A 26,945-nucleotide genomic window follows, 5' to 3' on the forward strand; every position below is an offset into this window, starting at 1 on the left:
TTTTTCCTTAAAATTGGTGAATTCGAGGCTCCTAATGCCTTAATTTCAAGTTTTATACTTAAGTGAGCATAGGAGAGTGAAAGGAACGAGAAACAGGCCAAAAATGGAGAAAATTCGCCAACGTACGAAATCAACACGGCCTGGACCTCCTCACACGGGTAGGCCACACGGCCGTGTCAATTTGGCAGAATCAAAGCACGACTCACACAAATGGACCACATGCCCGTGCCTATTTAACAAGCTTGACCACGGCCTGAAGTAATCACACACGGGCGTGTCAGACTAGCCTGTCCCTGCTGAGCCCAAGTTTAGTCCAATTCGGAAAAGGCCAATTTTGAGGGTTCTTAGGCATTCCAAAGCCTATAAATACACCTTAGAGGAGGAGGAAAAAGGGAAGCACAGGGAAGGAGGTAGGGAACTGCTCAAAGAAAGCCAATTGATCCATCTCAGAAGTCAGATTCATCATCAAAACTAAAGATCTCCCCTCAATTTCCCTTCAGGAGTTTTGGGTTTTTCTTTATGTTTTGTATTCATTATTCTTCTAAGATGTTTACCTTTTTAGTTATGAACTAAAACCCCTAAATACCTAAGATGAATGAAACCTAAGACAGATCTTGTTATTATTATCTGAATTGTATGATAAATATTTGGCTTGTTCTTAATTATGTGTTCTTAATTCTTGTCTTGATATTCCAGGATATTGATTAAAGTTAAGCTCTTATTCAGAGGAGGAATAGACCCTGTCTAAGAGTACATTTGTCATAATTAAACGGAGTTGATTGCGCACCTAGAGATAGGGTGACAAGATTTTGCCGGATTAAGGTGAAACCTAATAAGGGGATCCATAGATCGAGTTAATGCAACCCTGGGAGTTAATTAGAAAGAGATTTCAATTGTTAAACCTAGGGTTAGACGTTGTTAGTCTCGAGAGGGATAATAATATAACTTAGGGATTTCTATGGATCAAGTCAAATGAATAAAATGTCCGATTCAGAGTCAAATAAAAAGTGAAGTCTAGGTGGATTTTTCCTTAGGTATTGTCTTGATTCAATCGTTTTTCCAAAAAGTAATTCCCCAATTCTATTTTCTGTGATTTCTTAGTTTAGTTAATTAGTTAGTTAAAACAAAACCCACTATTCTTAGGCTAGATAATAAAAAGATAGTCATTACTAGTACTTTTAGTTCTTTTTGGGTTCGACAATCCAATCTTGCTAAAACTATACTACTGTTTGATAGGTACACTTGCCTTCATCGGGATAATAGTTAGTTTAAAGAACGATTCATTATAAATATTTAAAACTTGTCACGAATATCACGCATCGGCCATTTTACTTTTATTGCAATTTAAATTTTTATTTTCTTTTCTAATTCTTCATTTATTTTCTTCTGGCAGGTTTTTTTATAGTTTATGACTAGAAGAAACCCGTCAGGACCATTACTTTTTGTAACACTCCCTAACCCCAAACCGTTACCGGAACGAGGTTATGAAGCATTACCGGACATATCAGACAACTTACGAATAATTTACAATTAATATAACTTTCATAGTATAATATAATAATTAAGTCCCTATCTTGAACTCTCGAAGTTCAAACACGTATTAAAAGTAGAACGGGACTTGTTCGAGTATTCCAAATTTTTTATAAAAATTTCTGACATTTCGCTTATTTTTACCTAAACCTCCTGCAAATTCAAACCAAAACAACCAACACCAATATTTCACATTCATATACTAATATTTATATTATTAACAAAATTTTAATTTAATAACTATTATAGCATCATTCAAAATCGATTAAAAACTTCATTCATTTAACAACTTGATGTTCATGTATCAAAATATCATGTACTTTCCTTACCATTTCATTTAACCATCTAAATTTTATAATTCATCCTTCACTACCCAAAGTAATATACATATTCAAGTGACAAAATAACACCTATGTACATGCCACCTTTACCCAAAAGAAAATATATATCACCAAGTTTGTGTTGGAGTCGGGATTGTTCGGATCTTTGGTAGGGACACTTGACTTCCACTATCCTGCATGACGGAAACAACCGTGACACGAGTATGGATATACTCGATGGTATTACTATAATCCAAGACTATTTAACATTAATAAATTACAAACATCAATTATTTACCCTATTAACAAATAATCTCATTTTCAAAATTTCATTTCAATTATTTACCCTATTAATAAAGCTCGGACTATGACAGATACGGATTTCCACCCAAACACACCGAATATCCAACCCAAACACACCGGAATATTGTAAATCCTCCATAACACACCGGTATAATATATCCTCCCAAACACACCAATAAGGCATTAAATGCCTATTCGGATAAACCAAGTATATAATAATGAAACATCTTCTCTAGAACTACAATCTCTTCATCACATCACAAATCCAATGGCATGCCATTTGTATCGAATCTAGTCGACGAGTTAATAGGGTATTATTTTACTTTTTCTAATTTCAATTTCACATACTTACCTCAAGTCTTATTTACCATACATAACAATTAAAATTTCAGCAATCAATAATAATTAAAATTGAATTATAGTAATACACACCATAATTCTCCGTTTTAGTCCTCAATGACTTTCTCCTTTCCTTTCGATCTCGATGCTTGGGTTCTTTGTTGGCTACTGAAAATAATAATTTATAATCATCAATACAACATGATTCAATTTAATTCATGAGCCTAAACATGCAAATTTAACCATTTTAATGTATATATATATAATTTCACCATTAAGTCTGTCTACTTGAGTCATTGTTACTAAATTATTTATATCTTGAGCTACTGAAACTCCAAATTAATATCCGTAAATTTTCATTAAAACTAGACTCATATATCTTCTAACCATAAAATTTCCGAATTTTTGGTCTAGCCATTTAATACAGTTTATTCGTTAAATACTCCCCTGTTATTTCATTTGACAGTTCTGACCTCTCTCTACTAAAAATAAATTATCTCATTGTACAGAACTTACACTCCATAATAATTTTTTTACAATTTTTAATGATTTTCCAAAGTTAAAATAGGGCATCTCGAAATCACCCCGAACCAGTATTACAAAATTTCAAATATCTCTTGATTCATCAATTAATTGCTTACACTGTTTCTACTATAAGAAACTAGACTCAATAAGCTTTAATTCCATATTTTGTTCATCCTCTAGTTCAATTTATAAAATTTTTAGTGAATTTTCAAAGTCAGACCATTGCTACTTCCCAAAACTGTTTTTATGTAAAATGTTAATAACCAAATTTATAACACCAATTCACACCTTATTCCTATTCAAATTTCATTTAAACTAAAATTTAACTATTAAATTTTCAACATATTTTCTTAATTCCGAATTTTCCTCAATTTAGTCCCTAAAACACAAAACTTATAGCTTACTTTGCAATTCAATCCTTATATCTATTCTAACTTGAATTTCATTCAATTAAACCCCTATTTCATCATTTTATTCAACATGAACTTTGTTTAAAAACCTAAGAACTTCCAAACTAACAACTTAATTTCATCAAAAACTTATTTTAAGACTTCTAAAATATCAAAATTATGAGAAAAGGACTTGATTGAGCTTACCAATTAACTCCAAGCTTCATAAACCCTATTTTCCCTTTTCTTTCTTCTTTCTCCCCTGTTTCTTCTCTGTTTTCGTTTTCGTTTTCATTTCCTTTTCTTTTAACTTATTTGTTTCTTTTATATATATAATAATATAATATAATATACTTAATTATTAAATAAACATATATTTTTTAATCAATAAAATCTTTGATATTTTCCACGTTAATATACTTAATTATTAAATAAATATATATATTTTTAATTAATAAAATCTTTGATATTTTCCACATTAAACCGCCTCAGCTATAGGAAATGGTTTAATTTCCTCTTAAGTCCTTCTAATTTTCTTTAATCTATAATTAAACTTTTACCCTTATTCAATTTAATCCTTTTTACTAATTACTCTAAATTAAGCTAAATTTACTTAATTAAAACCTAATTAAACACACTACTAGACTCATAAATATTTTTAATAATTATTTTCGAACTTATTTCACTAAGACGGAGGCCTGATAACACACTTTTTTGGTGCCCACGGATTTTGGGTCGTTACACTTTTTGACAGTGAGATCGATCGCACAGTTTGCAGAAACCAAACAGAAATAAGGCAAAGCTTAAGATACACAGAGAACGAGCAAGATGACGATATTCAAACCCTAATTGAGGAGATGGCTAAAAACCAAGAAAATCCGCTATCTCCTGCAATTGCTCTTAATCAAAATCCTGCTCTGCGCACTTTGTATGATTATGCTAAACCTAAATTAATAGGAACTGACTCAAGTATAGTTAGACCTGCTATTTCTGCAAACAATTTTAAACTGAAACCTAACAAAATTCAAATGATACAACAGTTTGTTCAGTTTGATGGTTTGCAGGACGAGGATCCCAACACTCACTTGGCAAATTTCCTAGAATTTTGTGATACATTTAAAATCAATGGCATTTCTGATGATGCCATACGTCTTCGGTTGTTTCCTTTTTCATTAAGGAATAAGGCTAAACAATGGTTGAACTCGTTACCACGAGGGTGAATCACTACGTGGGAATAAATGACCGAAAAATTTTTATTAAAATTTTTTCCACCTTCTAAAACAGCCAAATTACGTAATGATATCTCTTCTTTTGTGCTGATGGATTTAGAAACACTCTACGATGCATGGGAGAAATATAAGGACCTTTTGCAAAGATGCTCTCATCATGGGTTACCGCTTTGGCTACAGGTTCAAACGTTATCCTTCGACTCGGCAAATGATTGATGCAGCCGCTGGAGGAACTATCAATAATAAAACACCTGAGGTGGCTTACGAATTTATTGAGGAAATGTCACTAAATAACTATCAGTGGCAAGTTATGAGAACAAAGCCAACGAAAGTAGTTGGTGTTTTCAACCTCGACGCGGTTACTGTACTATCTAACCAAGTAGAACTCTTAAATAAAAAGATTGACGGTTTGTGTGGTTCTACTCAAGCACATCCAGTGATGAGGTGCGATTCGAATGGAGGAAGAGCATGCACAGAATATCAACCCTTCAACCCTAGCATCGAGGAGGAACAAGTCCAATATGTGGGTAACAATAACTCTAGATCCCAAAATAACCCATATAGTAACACTTATAATGCAGGTTAGAGGAACCATCCTAATTTCTCGTGAGACGGTCAAGGAAATCAAAGGCCACAACATCCTCCGGGCTTTCAACAACCACCTTACCAGCAAGAAAAGAAGCCAAACCTTGAGGAGATGCTAACCAAATTCATCTCGATGTCAGAAACTTGTTTTCAGAATACTGAGACAGCACTCAAAAATCAACAAGCATAGATCCAAGGGCTCGAAACTCAAATTGGACAGCTTGCCAAGTTGATTTCTGAACGACCACAAGGTAGCTTGCCAAGCAATACAGAATCTTACCCAAGGGAGCAACTCAACATGATTACTAGTCAAGATGAGGAAGGGTTAGTCACACCTGAACCAGAACCAAGGTAAAAAACTGAGATAAGCAAAAGTAAAAGTGAGGTAAACCACAATGAGCAAAAACCGGTAAGTACAGAATACAAACCTCGTGTGCCATACCCTAATGCTACAAGGAAAGACCGTTCAGATGAACAATTCGGTAAATTCCTTAAACTCTTAAAAAAATTACATTTTAACTTACCATTTATTGAAGCTCTGTTGCAGATGCCAAGCACAATGAAATTTTTAAAGGAGCTTTTAGCAAATAAGCGGAAGTTGGAGAAGGCTTCACATGTGAAGCTAAACGCAGTTTGCTCAGCTATTCTACAGAATAAACTACCCAACAAATTGAAAGATCCAGGGAGTTTTACAATTCCTTGCTTACTTGGTAGTTTAGATGTTAATAATGCATTAGCTGATTTAGGGGCTAGTATTAACATCATGCCTTACAAAATGTTTAAACAACTAGGTCTTGGGAAACCCAAACAGACTAGGATGAGCATTCAATTAGCAGATAAAACTATAAGATTTCCTAAGGGTATTATTGAAGATGTGCTAGTTAAAATTGATAAATTTATATTTCCCGTTGACTTCATTGTTCTAGACATAGAGGAGGATAGCAATACCCCTTTGATTTTAGGAAGACCCTTTTTAGCAACTGCTAGAACGATTATTGATGTTGGCACAGGTGAGCTCACACTTCATGTGGGAGACGAAACAATCACCCTTCAAGCTCACAATTCGGGCAACACATCAAAAATATAAGGTGATTGTCTAAACCATTCTACTAAAACTGACAATATGGTGCAACCTACTGTGCAGGAAATGAGTTTGAAGGAAGTACATGAGCCATTTTCAGGCAATAGTAGAGGACCTATTCGTGAAGAATGAAGGCTACAAATCTAGGAGCTAGATTAATGGCGGACACATAAACCAAGAACACACGATAAACCAAAACTATGCCAGAACAAGCTTAACACCTTTCCAAGTCAACTTAAGGTTGGAGATAAAGTTTTATTAGATGCCACAGATCCTCACATTATCACTGCCAAAACGAATGAAGAAATCTCTCTTACGGTACTTAGCATTATCCCATTTGGTACAGTCGAGGTAAATCATCCCAAGTTCGACACTTTTAAGGTAAACAATACCTTCCTAAAACCCTATTTTGATGAGATTCACAGCAGGAATGAGGAGTATAAACCCCTCGAGCCACCACGACCATTCAATGGAAAGGTAAGTCGAGCTTAGACTATAAATAAGTGCTTTTCAAGAGGCAACCCGAGCAATAACAATATTAATTTCTTTAAATTTTAGTTTTAACATCTAATATACTAACCGACTCATGGAAACGTAGGCTTTCGAAAGCACACACGGCGAAGAACACGGGCGTACGACACGCCCGTGCCAAGCAATCGTGGGTGAACTTGCCAATTTAACACGGGCGTGCGCCTTCCTACACGGGCGTGGGAGAAGCGAACGAATATCGACACAGCTGTGCAACATGACCGTGTACACCAATGCCCCTAATTTCAAAAAATACAAAACACACGGGCTGAGCTTAGAGCACACGGGCGTTCCCCACGGCCGCGTGCCTCAATTTCTCTATAAACACCTATTTTTTATTTTATTTTTTTATTATCTCTATATTTTGAAATTATTCTTTTTTATTTTATTTCCTTTTAATACTATTTCATCCTAAGTTTTTACAATTTCTATTCTCCGGCTATTTCATTACGAGTAATTATGCTTCAGTATACCTCTTAAAGAATTCCTGATTTACGCACAATCAGAAAGAGCTCCAAAGCTCACTATTATTTAGGAACTTGAAACTCCACTGGGAAAGAACTTATGGACTAATGAACCTCTACCACCGCCGGAGTATCCTCTTCCACCCTCATGCCGATTATTCTCCAAAACTCCGGTTCAAGGAAATTCATTCATCACTTAGGAAGTCTTACTTCTCTCCCTATCTTATATTTATATTCTTTTCTATATATCTATCTTTGTATATTGAGGGCAATGTACATCTTAAGTGTGGGGGGTATTCATTTCACTATCAGAAAAATCCCTGAATGATTGCCTTGTTCTCTTGAAAAGCTCTCATATCATATTTACGATAAATTTTGATTGATTTATGACTTTTATTGATATATCTTGAATTAAAACATAGGCATTTATGCATTGATTGTTTAAACTTTAAGACATTAGGGAATCAAGCATGATAAATTGATTTTTGAAGAATTAAAAACTTTTAGGTTGTTTCCCTAAGTTTAGGTATTATATTGAGTTGGAATTCACAAGTTTAAACATCAAAAAGCCATAATTTTTGTGAGATATTGAGCCTTTAGAGCATCTATTATTTCTTTCATGCTCACTTTCATTATGAGTGCGTCAGTATTGCATTGCTATTCTAGAACTTGCTTGATTATGCATGTCAAGGCCACACCATTTGATTTGATATCTCAAAATGATAAAGGCACTTAGGTTTAACCCACTCACTCCATAAAAGCCTACCTTCACAATTGACCCTTAGTGAACCCCCTTGAGCCTAACAACCCATTCATTGATTTACCCTCAATATTAACCCATAACTCATTATTGTTGAAACCCCCTAAATTAATTTGATCCATATTTTTGTCGAGATTTGAGTTGGAATAATTTCTTAGCTATTTTTATTATATTTTGTAATTACTTGTTCTAAAAAAAATATACATGTATACATATTTGTAGTAGTGATCTTCTGAGCTAAAGAAGTTAAATTCCATATTCTGAGAAAAAAGGCTCTGTTGTATGCAATTGATGACTAGTCATTTTTCTAGCTAGGCAATTTTTCAATTCAATCTCGATTCTAACCCTTTCTTTCAGCTTGTGACCACACCCTCTAACCAAAGCCGCGTTACAACCCTCTAAAGACCTTTTGATTGATGTTTCATCTCAATTTATAGTGGTGGAGATTTGATTTTCATGCAAGCCTATGGTAATGAATTTTCATTATTGACTATTGAGTGCTTCATTTATTATCCTTAAACACCTCGAGTGATTTGAGTGAATCTTTAGTGAGGATGTGAAACTCTGTGACATTTTGAATCAAAGGTAATTACTTAAATGAGGGGAGACACCTATGTTTTCATGATAAAATGCTCAACTTGGAATGTTTAAAACTTTGATGTTCTTTCAGTTGAATTTTCAATGTATGATTACCTATGGATTATTTTGAGATATTATCGATAAAAATTATAAGTTGAGAAGAATTTATTTTGATTATGAGTTGAGAATTTTGCTTGAGGACAAGCAAATGCTAACCGTAATTCATACATATTTTTATCCCATGCTTAGCACATTTTATGGATGATTTTTCCTTAAAATTGGTGAATTCGATGCTCCTAATGTAACGCCCCAAAATTTTTGGGAATTCTGAAAAAGTTTGTAAAATTAAAAATTCTGTGTTCTGCTTGTTAAGTGTAGGTTTAATTATGATAGTGGGCCTCTAGAAGGCCCAAGCTTAGGATAACCCGATAGTTTTAATTAATTTTAATTCCATAAGAGAAAGTGGTTCTGGTAAATTGGGCTTTAAGGAATTAATTGTGTAAAATAGATTACAAGGAAGCAAGTGGTGAAGTGGCAAGTGACGCCACAGGGAAGGCTATAAGTGGCGTGTGGAAGCTAGAGAGGACCCAGGTTCAAGTCACATTGATAGCAAAACAAGGGATTAATTTTTATGAACAGAAAAGGTAAGTAGTGGAACTGAAGTAAAAGTCTGTCAGGAGGAGTTTGAGTTGCTCAAGAGATTGAGTAAGGAGGGGATAAGGGAGAGGATTTAGGAGCTTATCAAGGAGGATGGTGTTGGCCGAATAGTGGACTCTTGAGGAGCAAGAGTTGGCCGGCCAAGGGTTTCTTTAGGGGGTAAATTTCGGCTAGGTCAAAGGCTAGGTATAAATTCGGCATTTGGGCGTGTTGTGCCATTTTTTTCTTTTCTGACCATTCTTCCTTCTCTTCCTTTCTTTTCTTTTCTTCTTCTCTCCATCTATCTTCTTTCTTCTTTCCTTCATTGCCGAACCTTCCTACCATCTTGTTCATCTCCATTTTTCTCTTCAACCGTTTCAAAACCTTCATAGCCTGTGGCCATAAAAAGCCAAAATCCCGAAAGCTTGATTCTTTTTGTGCCGATTTCTTATAACCAAAACCACATCTCTTCTCTTCATCATTTGTGGCCGATTCACCAGCCCTCTAAAACCTCAAGTTTTGACAACAAGACCATAGCAAAACCCTCTCGTTTTACCTTTCTAAAAACAAGTTGCAAAAAGCCGAAAACCCCACATTAAAAGGGACTTGGCCGAATACTAAAGTCACTGAAAACCCGAATTTTGTTATCATCTGAGGGCTTAGATCTACATCGGGATCGAGTGGGAAACTCATTGGAATCATTCGCTAAGGAATCGGGGGTAAGTCTTCTCCAAAACTTAGTCTTCTTACATATTTTAGGAAAAGCCGAAATCCCTAAAAGTTAGGGAGGTTGTCGATTTGGAGTTGTAACCATGAGGGGTCGTAATAACTATTTTGTTTTGGTAATAGCGTGATTTAGAGGCAGTTGATCAAGGGCTTGGACAGGTGGAACGATCGGATCTTTGGAGTTAACCATCTTTCGGTAGTAAGGTAAGAGCAATAAGGGTTTTAGGCATGTTTGGCCGAATGTGGTAGGGGACTATATACTCAATCTTATTTCGATATTTGGAGTAATATTAAGTGATTCAATTGTAGGCAGTTCATGTGTAGATCTCGTCGAGGAAATCCCAAAACAGGTGTGTAACTGACACCCTCTCATAGGCTAGATCGGCAAAAGCCGAAAAGCCGAAATGCCGAAAAGCCGATATTTTGGGCACTTGCGAGTGTGCAAATGCTCGTAAGATGTCTGGGTAAATATTACTGGTAATCAAAAGTGATAAAACTGCAGTACGCGCGATTTCGTGCGTTTTGATATTTTGGGCTTAATGGGCCAAAATTGGGTTAATGGGCCAACGGGCCCAATTCGGTAAGAACACTCGGTAAGTGTTTCTGGCTAAACGTAATGGCTACGATATGCATGAAAACCTTAGAAATAGTTAGATGTACTAGAATACCCCTATGTATGCAAAATTACCATTATACCCCTATGTATGCAAAATGACCTCTATACCCCTAGGGTTAATTTTGTCTGAAAAGCATGATGAATTAAATCTGTATGATGTATGCCATGAATGTATATCATTGCATGGGGACATGGGTTATATTATGGAGGAAGCGTCCGGTGGCTATGCCACAAATTATCTGATACGGTGGCCCCGCCACATATATTCGATACGGTGGCACCGCCACAAAATATTCAGATCGTGACTCTGTCACATTTTCTGTATCTGGCAGCCATGCTGCATATTTCTGTGGCATGTAGTGGTTGGGTGGGTCGAGTAGTCTCCCCACATGGTGAAAGGATGGTATGGGGGTGCACATGGTTGGATATGGTTGGGTTTCTGCATAAGCATGATATATCTGTTCTGATCTGTTCTGGGCCTATGGGCTTTATTCTGAAATCTATTCTGGGCTAAGGCCAACTTATTCTGTCTCTGTGGTTTGAACTGATTTAGGATATGGTTGGGTTGAATTACACACTGAGTTTCCCAAAACTCACCCATTATTTTCATCATCGCAGGTAATCCTCAACCATAGTGGGCTTGGAGCTGTGAGGGATTTGGACTGGCCACATGTTTCTATGAACCTGGTTTCTTTCTGGTGAACTGGACGTCCTTTTAATTTCATTTATGGTTTTGGGTTTTAAATGTAATAAGGCCGCTTAACTATTTTTATGGTTTTGTTTTACTTTTATTATTTTATTTTATTATGATGAAAAACTATGATAACTAAGGAAAATGGGTTAGCTTTAGGACGCATTTTCAAAAACATTAAGTGATTTCAAAATAACACGATTACAAGTAAGATTTCCGCTAAGCAAATGTTTTCAAACTTAATCACTTTATTAGGATGGACTTAACCAAATGGTTTTCTCACAATTATACGAGATGTTAGAGTGTGGCAATGGCGGTGTGTATGTCTAGGATTGGATCCGAAGGGAGCTTGGTACCTAAGCAGTCCGACAGACTCACCTCCTCTTTTTCTGGTTTCCTACCTGGTGCACATCTCCCATTCACTTTAACCTCTATTAAAAGTATCTTTTACATCACCAATAAGGTTTTCCAAACTAAGTAATACGGAATGTTTTGTACGCATCAATGTGGCGCACTGGATCCGGTCATAACGTCTAGGCCGGGTTTGGGGTGTTACACCTAATACCTTAATTTCATGTTTTATACTTAGGTGAGCATAGGAGAGTGATAGGAATGAGAAACGGGCCAAAAATGGAAAAAATGGGCCAACGTACGAAATCAACACGGCCTGGACCTCCTCACACGAGCAGACCACATGGCCGTGTCAATTTGGCTGAATCGAAGCATGACTCACACGGGTGGACCACATGCCTGTGCCTATTTAATAGGCTTGACCACGGCCTGATGTAATCGTACACGGGCGTGTCCCTGCCGAGCCCAAGTTTAGTCCAATTCGAAAAAGGCTAATTTTGAGGGTTCTTAGGCATTCCAAAGCCTATAAATACACCCTAGAGGAGGAGGAAAAAAGGGACACACAGGGAAGAAGGCAGGGAACTGCTCAAGGAAAGCCAATTGATCCATCTTAGAAAGTCGGATTCATCATCAAGACTAATTTCCCTTCAGGAGTTTTGGGTTTTTCTTTATGTTTTGTATTCATTATTCTTCTGAGATGTTTACCTTTTTAGTTATGAACTAAAACCCCTAAATAGCTAAGGGGAATGAAACCTAAGACAGATCTTGTTATTATTATCTGAATTGTATGATAAATATTTGGCTTGTTCTTAATTATGTGTTCTTAATTCTTGTCTTGATATTTCAGGATATTGATTCAAGTTAAGCTCTTATTCAGAGGAGGAATAGACCCTGTCTAAGAGAACATTTGTCATAATTAAGCGGAGTTGATTGCGCGCCTAAAGATAGGGTGATAATATTTTGTCAGATTAGGGTGAAACCTAATAAAGGGATCCATAGATCGAGTTAATGCAACCCTAGGGAGTTAATTAGAAAGAGATTTCAATTATTCAACCTAGGCTTAGACGTTGTTAGTCTCGAGAGGGATAATAATATAACTTAGGGATTTCTACGGATCAAGTCAAATGAATAAATCGTCCGATTCAAAGTCAAATAACAAGTGAAGTCTAGGTGGATTTGTCCTTAGGTATTGTCTTGATTCAATTAATTTTCCAAAAAGTAATTCCTCAATTCTATTTTCTGTGATTTCTTAGTTTTGTTAATTAGTTAGTTAAAACAAACCCCAATATTCTTAGGCTAGATAATAAAAAGACACTCATTACTAGTACTTTTAGTTCCTTTGGGTTTAACAATCCGGTCTTGCTAAAACTATACTACTGTTCGATAGGTACACTTGCCTTCATCATGATAATAGTTAGTTTCAAGAACGATTCATTATAAATATTTAAAACCTGTCATGAATATCACGTATCAGTCCCACACCTGTGTAGAATTAAATTTAAATTCACACCAACAGGGGTTTTCACACGGCCAAACACTCGCCCGTGTCAATATCCCGTGTCCCTCACACGGCCACGACACGCCCATGTCTTAACCCGTGCGCAAAAACTGGGTATTTTGTTTCTAACGTCAGCATTCCTAAATTGTCACACGGCCAAGGCACACGCCCGTGTACTAGACCATGTCCTCCACACGGCCGTGTCTCTGCCCGAATGTTTATTATCATGCATACTGACTTGAAATTTTTACGTGCAGGGGTCACACGGCCGGACCATACGCCCATAGGGTTGACCGTGTGGACAACATAAGGCTATTTACCAAACCTCATTGCCACCATTGCATACCTATTTTCACGTAAATACCAGCCAATACCAAAACAAGCATAATTTCTAAAATCAAATCAGCCACAATAGACATTCATTCAACCATGTAGATGCCACTTTTATAAACTCAAAATAAATATTAGTCATCATTCATGACTTAATACTAAGTGTGGGATCTATCCCAAACCAACACATTTGGCCAAATTTCCAAGACTCAAAAAAATAAGTTCTAATCCTATACATGCCATATTCAAAAATATAAATCCAACTATACCGAATGTTTCGGCTAAAAGTGTGATAGATATCTCTGACTTTCGGTGATCCTTGAACTAGTTAGGCGGCACTAAAAGAAATGGAAAGGAAAGGGAGTAAGCATAAAGCTTAGTAAGTTGCACATAAATAAATATACAAAAATAAGTCTACAATTTACCAGCAACTTATGATACCAAAGTGGGCATAAGCATGACTTACTCTTTACTTCATACAAATCACATAGCATATACATTGAGTTCACATCTTATACATATGTATCACTTAGGTATCTGTAATACTCATAATACGGTTATACTTTTCTCATTAACTTAAATTTATAACTCTCGCCATTGAACCATTCGGAACACTACCGGATATTCCATAGGCCTCAATCATGGGCAAAGTGTCGATGCCATGTCCTAGACATGGTTTTACACTAGCTATCATCTTCGAGGCCGATGCCATGTCCCAGACATGGTCTTACACTGACACATCGCATAGCCAATGCATGTCCCAGACATGTCTTATACTGGCTTTCGTCCCGAGGCTGATGCATGTCTGAGACATGTCTTACACAAGCACTTGTCTCAATACCGATGCCATGTCCCAGACATAGTCTTGCACTGGCTCTTATAATGTGGCCGATGCATGTCCTAGACATGTCTTACACTAGCTCACACAAATGACCCAAGTGATACGACATGAATATACGGTTTACTTCTTAAGGTCCCAACGGGAATTCTACTATCTCAATGATCACTAAACATTCTCAATCTCGAAATCAAGCAATTCATGTCACATCTATTCAATGACAATTTAAATATGGATAGTAGCAATGTAGTTATATTATTTACATACAACTTACCTCGGATTTTAAAATGTAGCGACTATACAGTTTAGTCGATTTTCTTGGCTTTCCCCTGGTCTTGGTTTGAATTTGAAATTTTTTTATCTATATTAGAAAAATAAACTCGTTTAGTCATTAATTACAATTAGGCAATTGAAAATTCACATTTTTGATAAAATGACCATTTTGCCCCTAGACTTTGGCAAAATGACCATTTTTCCCCTATGCCTGAAAATTGATTTTTATCAAATTTCTTCGCCTCTTAAGCTTAACTGAACTCTTTTTACTCTTATATCAACCTACAATTCCCACTATTTCACACACTTATCACTTATTTTGCAACTTATGCAAAATAGTCCCTTTAGGTGTTTTCATGCTAACACATTTTACAAAAGTTGTTTATAAGACAACCAAGACTCATTTTATGTAACACCCCCTACCCGTATCCATTACCGGAATAGGGTACGAGACATTACTGGAGTTTACTGAACATTTTCAGATAATTCTGAGTCATTTATTATTCATATTTTAGAAATAATCATAACGTCTCTCTATTGGGCCCTCGAAGCCCCAAACATACATTAGGAACCAACCGGAATTAAATCGGGATTATAAAAAAAATTTCGCAAAATCTTAAATTTTATTTTCATCTAAGTACTTACTATTTCAATGCTCCTTATAATTAAACATGTTACCATTCAATCAATAGTTTGGCACTTGTCTAAGCGTCAAACAACATCATTGTTAGTATACTTGCACACATTTCATCTAAATTCAACATTAATATACTTATTTTCTCTACATATCGCACTTGAGTTTAATAATAGTCTCAACTTACATAATTTCCTTGTATCAACATATCAAAGATAATCATATATGTACATGTCATGAAACATATCATGCTCTTACCGTTTCTTCATAAGCATATATCATTCATTTCATTATATCAATATTTCATGCTCCATCATTTCCATATATTTTATGTATATTTATTCCGGTAATAGTTTATATTAAAATTGAAATAAATTATATTCCATGTACTTATACTTATTTCGTTTATTTATTTTCATAATTATTTCATACAACTATTTTGTACATATATTTCCATATGACCAGTTCTTGTAAACATTTCACACAACCATTTCATATAACCATTCGTCATCTGATAAGTATTACCTGAATTGTTCAATAGATGTCATAACGTCTCCCATCCACGGTCTTATTTATCTTTGACATGATGCCATAGTGTCTTTCAACTATGGTCTTACTCATTCATTTTCTGTCATGTTTCCATGGTATCTTTCAACCATGGTCTTATTCTTTTCATGTCACGTTGCCATGGTATCTTTCAACCATGGTCTTACATATTTCATATCGAGTTGCCATGGTATCTTTCAACCATGGTCTTACACATTTCATATCGAGAACACACTCCATGAACCTCATCCTTACAGGGGATTACCGGTCAGAGCTAAATCCTCAGTAATATAAACTCATAGAGTATTGTCGGGATTACCGGTCGAGCTAAATCCTGCAATGACAATTACTCTAATGAGCTTGGATCCAATTACCAGTCCAGGCTAAATTCAGACCCTAATTCGGATTACCCGTCTGGGCTAAATCCATTTTACACGTATTCTTCGGGAGGGCTGTATCAGAATAGGATCACCCGTCCGAGTTAGATCCTTTTTTTACCGTCAATTCCTTTTCAGAGATCCATCGAATTTTCCTTTCATTCATCCGGGCTTTATTTTCAATTTATATCGAGTATTAGCAATATTTTATCAATTTTCATGAATTGAACATTCAAATCATATTTTCATCACATAACCACATATTTCAAGTATTTAAAATACAATTCAAGTTACACAAACTTACCTCATTGCTTGTTTGTGTTTATAATTTCATTAATCCGATATCTTTTATTCTCCACGATCAAGTCTCATTTTTGAGTCGTCCGGATCTTTATAAATAAATTTGATCATCATTTTCATTCATTTCATATTCTAATGCATTTAATTAATGCTCTAGGAAAAATTACCATTCTGCCCCTAAACTTTTAATTAATGACGATTTCATCCTTAGGGTTAGGAAAATAAAATTCTTGCAATTTAATCCTTATCTCTAGATATTATTCTCATACGTATTGATAACAATCCATGAATTCTATAAAATATCAAAATTTTCCATAATTTCAACACTTTTCAATTTAATCCCTAAAACATGTTTTCCCCCAATCTTGAACTAAATTAATAATTTCATTCAATTTTGTAATTTAAATAATAAAATAATCCATTTCATGCAATTTGGTAATTTCTGACATTTTTACAAAATTACCCATAAAGTTTTACTTTTATTCAATTTAGTCTCTGAGCCTAAAACATGCAATTTAGCCATGCTAGATGAATATTCATACATATTTTTCCTCCTCCTCCTATCCATTCCACATCCTTAGTGTATATAACACACTTGTAAGTAACATTATCTATAATTTTTATTATTTACTTTTATGAATATTCAAGCTGTCCATCTGTATCATAGTCACTAAATTATTTATAACTCAGTCTACAGAACTCCAAATTAAGATCCATTAATTTTTCCTGAAGCTAGACTCATATATCTTCTCACCATAAAATTTTCAGAATTTTTAGTTTAGCCATTAGGTACAGTTTATTCTTTAAATTCACCCCTATTCTGCTATCTGACAGTTCCGACCCTTCTTCACTAAAAATTAATTATCTCACAGTACAGAACTCGGATAATATTCCCGTTGATTTCTCCTAAAAATAGACTCATTATGAATTCTAAAAATATAACTTTAAGCCTTAATTATTTTTCTTAAATTTTTGGTGATTTTTCAAAGTCAGAACAGGGGAACTCAAATTCATTCTGACCTTGTCTCACAAAATTCATTATATCTCATAATTTACAATTCAATTGCTTACACCGTTTCTTCTATAAGAAACTAAACTCAATAAGATTTAATTCCATATTTTATTAATCCTCTAATTCAGTTTCTAAAATTTTTGGTGATTTTTCAAACTTATACTACTGCTGCTGTCTAAAATAGTCTTAGTGCAAAATGTTGATTTTCTACTTTTAATTTCAATTTAATCCTAACTAAATTCACTTACTTTTCTATCTTAATTCATACTTTATTTCTACTCAATTTTTAACTAAACTCATACTTAACTATTAAATTTCCAGCATATTTTCCTAATTTCGAAATTTCATCAATTTAGTCCCTACAACATAAAACTTATGAATTAATTTACAATTCAATCCTTATTTCATTTCTAACTTGAAATCCTATCAATCTAACCCCTAATTCATCTTTTTATTCAACATGAACAATATTTAAAAATCTAATAACTTTCAAAATATTCACTTAATTTCATCAAAACCTTGTCCCAAAGCTTCCAAAACATCAAAATTAAGTAAAAAGGGCTAAATTGACTTACCTATTTAACTTTCAAGCCTTGAAATCCCAGTTTTTCCCTTTTTCCTTCTTTCTTTTTTTTTTTTCCTTCCTTCTTTCTTTCCCCTGCTCTCTCTGTTTCGTTTCATCCTTTCTTTCTTTTCTATTCTTTTTTTATTTCTTTTACTTTATATATATATATATTATAATAACTTAATAATAGCTATAATAAAATATCTATTTAATATCCAATATCTATTTTACATTTCTATACACATATATTTTTACATTTGTCTTTCTTTAATCTATTTATTATATAAATATATTTTACTTAATAATAATATATAATTTAATAATATACTTATATAATAAGTAAATATACATGTATTTTACAAATGTATGTATATTAGTATCACACATGTCACTATACATACCATACATTTGTCAACTTTTTATTTATTTATCATATAATATTAATTTAATAATAATAAATACATTAATATTTACTTAAATAATAAGCAAATAAATATATGTATTACAAATGTGTGTATTATATTTATTATACTTGTATTTTATTTTTGCCATACACTTGGCACTCTTTTGGTTTATTTACTTATTTAGTCCTTTTAATTTTCTTTATTCTATAATTAAATTTTCACACTTCATTCAATTTAATCCTTTTATCTAATTATCCTTTATTTAAGCTAATGTGCTTCATTAAACTTTAATTAATCACTCTCTTAACTTCGTAAATATTTTTAATAAATATTTACAAATCTATTTTTCAGAAACGGAGACCCGAAAATGTACTTTTTTGATAACTGTAAAAATTCGGGTCATTACATTTTCTTCCATAAAAACTCAAAAAACAACATAAATTATTTCACGGAAAAACCCTAAACTCTTGATCATTTTTCAAGGTAGCAACCTCATTTGAAAACTCATGTTTCAAGGGTCTCAAAGGTACAAAAATATTTTAAAAAAGCCGTTAGGATCACTTACTTGAGTGCTTCAAATTGCTGCAAAATTTTGAAGCTTAAAACCCCAAAAATGGCTGATATTTTCAGCTAAGAAGAAACGGGAAATAGGGTGATATCATTTCCTTTTTCTATTTTCTATTTTAGACAAAATTGGTCACCTTATCCAACCAAAAATTGAAAATTTTGACCACACATGTCTCCTATGGCCGGCCACCCTATTTCTAGGGGTCTAATTGACCTTTAAATGCCCCCAATTTAGTTTCTCTAGCTATTTAACACATTTAGCTATCAATTTAGGACTTTTACACTTTATGCGATTTAGTCCTTTTTTCACAATCTGGCTTACAAACGCTAAAATTGACTCACCAAATTTTTCATGTACTAATATAAACATGCTATGAATCCAAAATAATAATAAAATAATTTCTCTAACTTTGTATTTGTAGTGCCGAGACTACTATTCCGACTAGGCCCTAAATCAGACTGTTACACCAAGTCACACGTTCTTTCAAAACCACCGATACTATGTATTCCACCAGTGATATACGGTGTCTCGAAGCAAGGATATGGCACATTTTAAACATTCATCTGGGGTACAAGATAGCTCATCAAACACGCAGATAGTATTATCAAGCCAGAATTTAGCTCGCTCAGCATAATCATCATCAGTAGCTCTGAATTCTTTATCCCCGTGTTTTTTGATTTTATCAACAGTAGGCATATGTAATCTCAACGAATGACTCACTTGAGGTATAGCAGGTACCGGAGAAGGATTAATGGAGGGTGGAGGTTGTTGTGCATCCGGATTAGTCCGGATATACTAAGTAAACTAGTCGTTCATCATTTGGTAAAGGCTTGTTTAGCCTCACTCCCTTGGTTACTCGAACTCGATCGAGAATCAACCGGCATTGTCCCTTGCGTGGGAGTAGGCGCTATACTCTCGACATCATCAACTACGGCTTTATTGGGATCCATTTACTACACGAAAACACATTCTCAAATGTTAGAAGTCATCACACTATCGCAATATAAAATATGACATGTATAGCTAGACTCACGCGAGCTACGTTAGTCCTAGAATTGACTAAATCGTAGCTTTGATACCAATCAAATGTAAGACCCCTACCCGTATCTGTCGCCAGAATGGGGTTATGAGATTTTAGCAGTCGAGACACAAATTTCAAAAAATCATATAAATACACTTGCACAAACTTTTAAACCAATCAAATATTAATATAAATAACCGATTTAATTTTTTTGCGAATCATTTCTAAAAGGAAATTCAAAATTCGTATACAAACAACTTCAATGCTAATCTTGTTTGACCGAATAATAAACTTATTAATCAATCAACTTATGACCAACATTTAAGGACTAACCTATACACTACTCAACATCCATTTTTAATCAAGTATGACATTTAAACATCACATAAAACTCATATAATCTTCATAATTTACTAATGCACAAGTCACTATTCATTTGGTCATTTTTCAATGCATTAGCCGATTAAAAATATGTATAACAAATATGCTTTAACAATTGTCCACTTTCAATTTTATTCAATCACTATACAAGTCAATGCATTCCAAAGAACTAAACCAATATATATATATATATCAAACATAATTTGTCTAACATTTTAACATACCATAACCAAATATAAACATGCTAATATCACCTATCAAGCAATATAACAAAGATCATATATTTGACTAAGTACATAAATATACATATTTCTAAGATTTATGTCATATCAAACTTATTATGTAACGCCCCCACACCCGAGACCGTCGCCGGAGTCGAGTATGAGGTGTTACTAAGCTTAGTTTAACATTTTTAGAACTTTGAATTATTTGTTTCTACATTCACAGCTTTTAAGCTACTTGCGTCACAGTCATAAGAAAAATCATATCTCGAGTTACGAAACTCGAAATTAAGATCCGTAAATTTTTCCTGAATCTAGACTCATAAAACTATCTACTAATTTTTTTTTAGAATTTTTGGTTTGGCCAATTAGTACAGTTTATTAGTTAAAGTTACCCCTGTTTCAAGACTCGACTGGTCTGACCTCTGTTTACTACGAACCACATTTCTCTCTGTACAAAATTCATATGACTATGAGGTTTGTTTATACTAAAACTAGACTCAATAAGGATTCTGAGGATATAAAATACACCACCTAATTATATCTTTACAATTTATGGTGAATTTCTAAAGTAGGAACAGGGGATTCAGAAACTGCTATGACTCTGTTTCACTAAAATTAAAATATCTTCTACCATATACTTCCTTTACTTGTTTCATTTGTTTCATGTGAAACTAGACATAATAAGCTTCAATTTGATATGTATTTCACCACCAAATTAAATTTCTATGATTTTTAGTAAATTTTCAAACTCGCGTTAGTATTGCTGCGGTATTCTGTTTATGGTAAATTTCATCCTTTTTATGAGTTTTTATGCACTAAGTATCTTAATAGTTTTCCTTAACATCAAACATAATCTAAACTAACCATTTTCATAATTTATCATTATCAAGCATTTCCTCAACCATTTCACAACCATACCATAAGATCATTTACACAAAATGGGTATATTGCTATACATGCCATACTTAAATTTACAAGCCATTTACCAAAAATCTTCGGATAGTGTGGTGAGCCTTCGACCTATCCCGACTCTGAAATGGCTTGTCCAAAACTACAATGAGTAAGAAGGAGGAGTAAGCATAAATGCTTAGTAAGTTCATATGCAAATAATAAGTAACATAACAAGCAGTTATACCATCAACATTAGCATACATCACTAAAACACATATCACATTTTAATCATTCTTCATCATCTTATTACCTTATCGTGGTTGTATCAATACTCAACCCGAGGGTTAAATACATACCTGTCCAAAATATCCATTTCATATCACTTACCAATACGTCTCTTTACATCTCGAAATTTTCCTCCATTTGAGTAGAACTTTACCCGTTGAACACATGAATATAATTCGGATACATGGATAACTTGCACATAAGTGCCACATATTCAATCAAGCAATCATGTAACCGCCCATAAGCGAACTCGGACTCAACTCAACGAGCTCGGGCGTTCGCATCCATAAGTGAACTCGGACTCAACTCAACGAGTTCGGATGCCTAGTTACATCTCACGAACTCGGACTCAACTCAACGAGTTCGGACATTCGCATCCATAAGTGAACTCGGACTCAACTCAACGAGTTCGGATGCTCAACCATCCTAGTGACATGTCACTTGTATCCTAATCTATTCCTAAGGTTCAAACGGGCTTTTCCTCGAACACTTATCCTTGCCGTCTTCCGTAGAATGCCGAAATCAATACTCGGTAACAATTATATTTAACAAGTAGTTCACATAATTTACATATTATTTGAAATTAACCACAAAGCATACATTTCATAATAAAATTCAGCATAACACATAATTAATATCAATAACTTAAAAATAATAATTATGCTACATTAATTACACATGAACTTACCTTGGTACCAAAATACAAAGATTTTGCAATTTAGTCCACAATCTTTTCTTTCCTCGATTGAGGTCGATTCCACGTCTTTCTTGATCTAAAATAACACATTTAGCTTATTTAATACTCACATTATCAAATTAATCCTTAACTCAAATTTTGGCAAAATTACAATTTTACCCTAAACTTTTGCATATTTACATTTTTGCCCCTAGGCTCTGGATTAAACTTTATTCCTTATTCTTATGTTTTACAACATGCTGATCACTTTTCTCTTCTATGGAAACATCAAATTCTCACTCTAACATGTACTTGTGACTATTAGGTATTTTTACCGAATTAAGCCCTTTTACTCGTTTTTGCTTAAAATCGAGTAGTACAAGTTGTCTAACATAATTTAAAACTTCATATTCTATCATAAAACATCAAAATACACAAATTTCACCTATGGGTATTTTTCCAAATATAAACCCTAGGTTAAATTATTGCTAACATAAGCTTTATCGAGTTACGGATCTCAAAACGTAAAAATCATTAAAAGCGGGCTTGGAATCACTTACTATGGAGCTTGGAAGCTTGAAACAAACCCTAGCTATGGAGAACCCTTGAAATTTCGGCCTAATGAAGAAGATGGACAAAATTGGCTTTTAATTTTGTTTTTAATTCATTTTAATAACTAAATGACCAAAATACCCTTACTACTAAACTTTCCAAAATTCCTTCCATGTCCTAATTTTGTCCATGAACTTAAAATTGGTCAAATTGCTATTTAAGACCTCCTCATTAATATTCCAAAACAATTTCATACTAAAACTTCTAGAATGCAAGTTTTGCAACTTATTCGATTTAGTCCCTACTTTCAATTTAAGCACTTTAGGCATAGAATTTCATCACGAAATTTTCACACAATCATGCAATCATATCATAAACATCAAAATCATTGTAAAATAATTATTTCTATCTCGGATTTGTGGTCACAAAACCACTATTCGATTAAGCCCTAATTTAGGATATTACAACTCTCCCCTTTTAAAGATTTTCGTCCTCGAAAATCTTACCGCATAACAGTGTGGGTATTGGTTTCTCATAGTTTCTTCAGTTTCCCATGTAGTCTCTTCTACCCCATGCTTTTGCCACAACACTTTCACAAGTGCAACACTTTTATTTCTTAGTTGTTTGACTTCTCGAGCTAAAATCTTAATCGGTTCTTCTTCATAAGTCATGTCGTCGCAGTTCAATTTCATCGGTGAAATTATATGTGAAGGATCTGAACGATACCGACGTAACATAGATACGTGAAACACATCATGAATCTTTTCTAATTGGTGGTAAAGCTAGCCGATATGCTACCTGGTCCAACTTTTTCAATTATTTCATACGGTCCAATAAAAGCGGACTTAACTTGCCCTTTCGTCCAAATCTAAGGACTTTCTTCCATGGAGACACTTTCAAAATACCTCATCACCAACTTGAAACTCAATGTCCTTTCGCTTTAGGTCGCATAAGATTTACATCTATCCAAGCGACTTTCAAACAATCTCAATTATCTTCACTTTTCTTCAGTTTCTTTTATTAAATCAACTACATAAATCTGATTTTCCTTGAGTTCAATCCAATACAAAGGCGTTCGACACTTGCGACCATACAATGCTTCATAAGGTGCCATTTTCAAGTTCGTCTGATAGCTATTGTTGTAAGCAAATTCTACCAACGGCAAATATCTTTCCCAACTTCCTTGAAATTCCAATACACAACATCCGAGCATGTCTTCAAGAATCGAATTACTCTCTCGATTGTCCATCGGTTTGTGGATGAAAAGCGATCGAAATTTAACCCGTACCTAACGCGTCTTGCAACTTTTGCCAAAACCGCGAGGTAAACCTTGGATCTCTATCTGAAATAATCGATAATGGTATTCCGTGTAATCTAACAATTTCTTTAATATACTGATTCAGCCAACTTTTAAGAGAATAATTAAATGCGTGCAGGATAAAATGAGCCGACTTAGTTAATCATCAACTATTAGCGGATGGCATCTTTCTTTCCGAGTCAATGGCAATCTGAAACAAAATCCATAGTAATCCGATCCCATTTCCATTCGGGAACCATAATAGGCTGGAGTAATCACGAAGGTACTTGGTGTTCAACTTTCACTGTTGACAAATTAAGCATTTGGACACAAACTCGATATATCTCTTTTCATTCCATTCCACCAATACATTTTCTTCAAGTCATTATACATTTTCGTACTACCGGATGAATCGAGAAATAACCACTATGTGCTTCTGTAGGATCTTTTGAATCAATTCCTCATTCTTGATTACACAAATCCGATCTTTAAACATTAAGCACCCATCGAACCAATTCGAAATCGATCCGTGTCGACTTCACCTTTATTTTCTTTTGGCTAGCAAATCTTGATCATTTTTCCGAGTTTGAAATCTCTTGTAAAAACATTGGTTTTGCTCTTAACTCTGCTAGAATCGAACCATCATTTGACACTTTCAACCGAGTGTTCATAACTCTCAAAGCAAACAACAACTTTTCGCTCAAAGCATCAAGCAACCACATTCGCTTTTCCGGATGATAATCAATAACAAGCTCGTAATCTTTCAACAACTCCAACCATCTTCGTTGTCTCAAATTCAAGTCTTTTGTGACATCAAGTACTTAAGACTTTTGTGGTTGGTATATACCCGACATTTTCACCATACAAATAATGTCGCCAAATTTTCAAAGCAAACACCACCGACCAATTCCAAATCGTGAGTAGGATAATTCCTCTCATGAGGTTTTAAGCGCCTCGAAGCATATGCCACCACTTTTCCTTCTTGCATGAGCACACACCCCAAACCATTTAGAGAAGCATCACTATACACCACAAATTCTTTACGATTAAAATTTGTACTAACACTTGGTGCCTCTGTTAATAACTTTTCAATTCTTCAAAACTCTGTTGACATTCTTCCGTCCATTCAAATTTAACATCCTTTTGAGTAATCTAGTTATAGGAGCAGCAATTATAGAAAATCCATTTACAAACCGCCGATAATACCCAGCTAGCCCCAAGAAACTTCTAACTTCGATTCGTTTTGGTGGTTTCCAATCAACAATGGCTGAAATTTTACTAGGATCAACCCGTATACCATCACGGAACAATATGACCCAAAATCCAACTTCCGGAGCCAAAATTCACTTTTACTAAACTTAGCATCTGTTGCTTATCTCGCATCATCATCAATATTTGCTCTAAATTCTTCACCCCTTGTTTACTGAATTCTATCAGCGGGGTTCTGTGAAATTTTATCATATCCACTCCTTGAGGCATTGGAGGCATAGGTTGAGGAATTGGGGAGGTGGGGAGGTCGTACATTTGGGTTCGTCTGAACGAACTCGGTGTACCATGCACTCATCATTTGGAGAAAGGCTTCCGATCCCTTTCCCTCCTCCCCGACCAACAAGATGGGGGTGGGTTTCGATCGTGCTGCTCCATCACCGGAGCTGGCGCATTACTCAGACTTCATCGCCACACTGGATCGGGATCCATTTACTATATAAAAAATTTCATTTAAAAGGTCAAGTCGTCACACTATCACAATTCATACATATGGCATGTATAGCAAAATCCGTACATACAACACGTAGTCCGAGAACCGACTAAACCTGCTCGATACCACTAAATGTAATGCCCCACACCGAGACCGTCGCGAGTCGAGTATGAGGTGTTACTAAGCTTAGTTTAACATTTTAGAACTTTGAATTATTTGTTTCTACATTCACAGCTTTTAAGCTACTTGCGTCACAGTCACAAGAAAAATCATATCTCGAGTTACGAAACTCGAAATTAATATCCGTAAATTTTTCCTGAATCTAGACTCATAAAAATATCTACTAATTTTTTTTTAGAATTTTTGGTTCGGCCAATTAGTACATTTTATTAGTTAAAGTTACCCCTGTTTCAAGACTCGACTGGTCTGACCTCTGTTTACTACGAACCACATTTCTCTCTGTACAAAATTCATATGACTATGAGGTTTGTTTATACTAAAACTAGACTCAATAAGGATTCTGAGGATATAAAATACACCACCTAATTATATCTTTACAATTTATGGTGAATTTCTAAAGTAGGAACAGGGATTCAGAAACTGCTATGACTCTGTTTCACTAAAATTAAAATATCTTCTAACATATACTTCCTTTACTTGTTTCATTTGTTTCATGTGAAACTAGACATAATAAGCTTCAATTTGATATGTATTTCACCACCAAATTCAATTTCTATGATTTTAGTAAATTTTCAAACTCGCATTAGTATTGCTACAGTATTCTGTTTATGGTAAATTTCATCCTTTTATGAGTTTTATGCACTAAGTATCTTAATAGTTTTCCTTAACATCAAACATAATCTAAACTAACCATTTTCATAATTTATCATTATCAAGCATTTCCTCAACCATTTCACAACCA

General features: G+C 34.4%; 1 non-coding gene across 1 annotated transcript; it reads right to left on the reverse strand.

The window, feature by feature from the left end:
* Positions 1–4,692: 4,692 nt before the first annotated feature.
* Positions 4,693–4,799, reverse strand: LOC128284471 (small nucleolar RNA R71). The gene has a single exon (XR_008274896.1). It is a non-coding gene; the product is annotated as a small nucleolar RNA R71 (small nucleolar RNA).
* Positions 4,800–26,945: the final 22,146 nt, after the last annotated feature.

Source organism: Gossypium arboreum, chromosome 11 (assembly GCF_025698485.1).
Source record: "Gossypium arboreum isolate Shixiya-1 chromosome 11, ASM2569848v2, whole genome shotgun sequence".
Classification (NCBI taxonomy): domain Eukaryota; kingdom Viridiplantae; phylum Streptophyta; class Magnoliopsida; order Malvales; family Malvaceae; genus Gossypium; species Gossypium arboreum.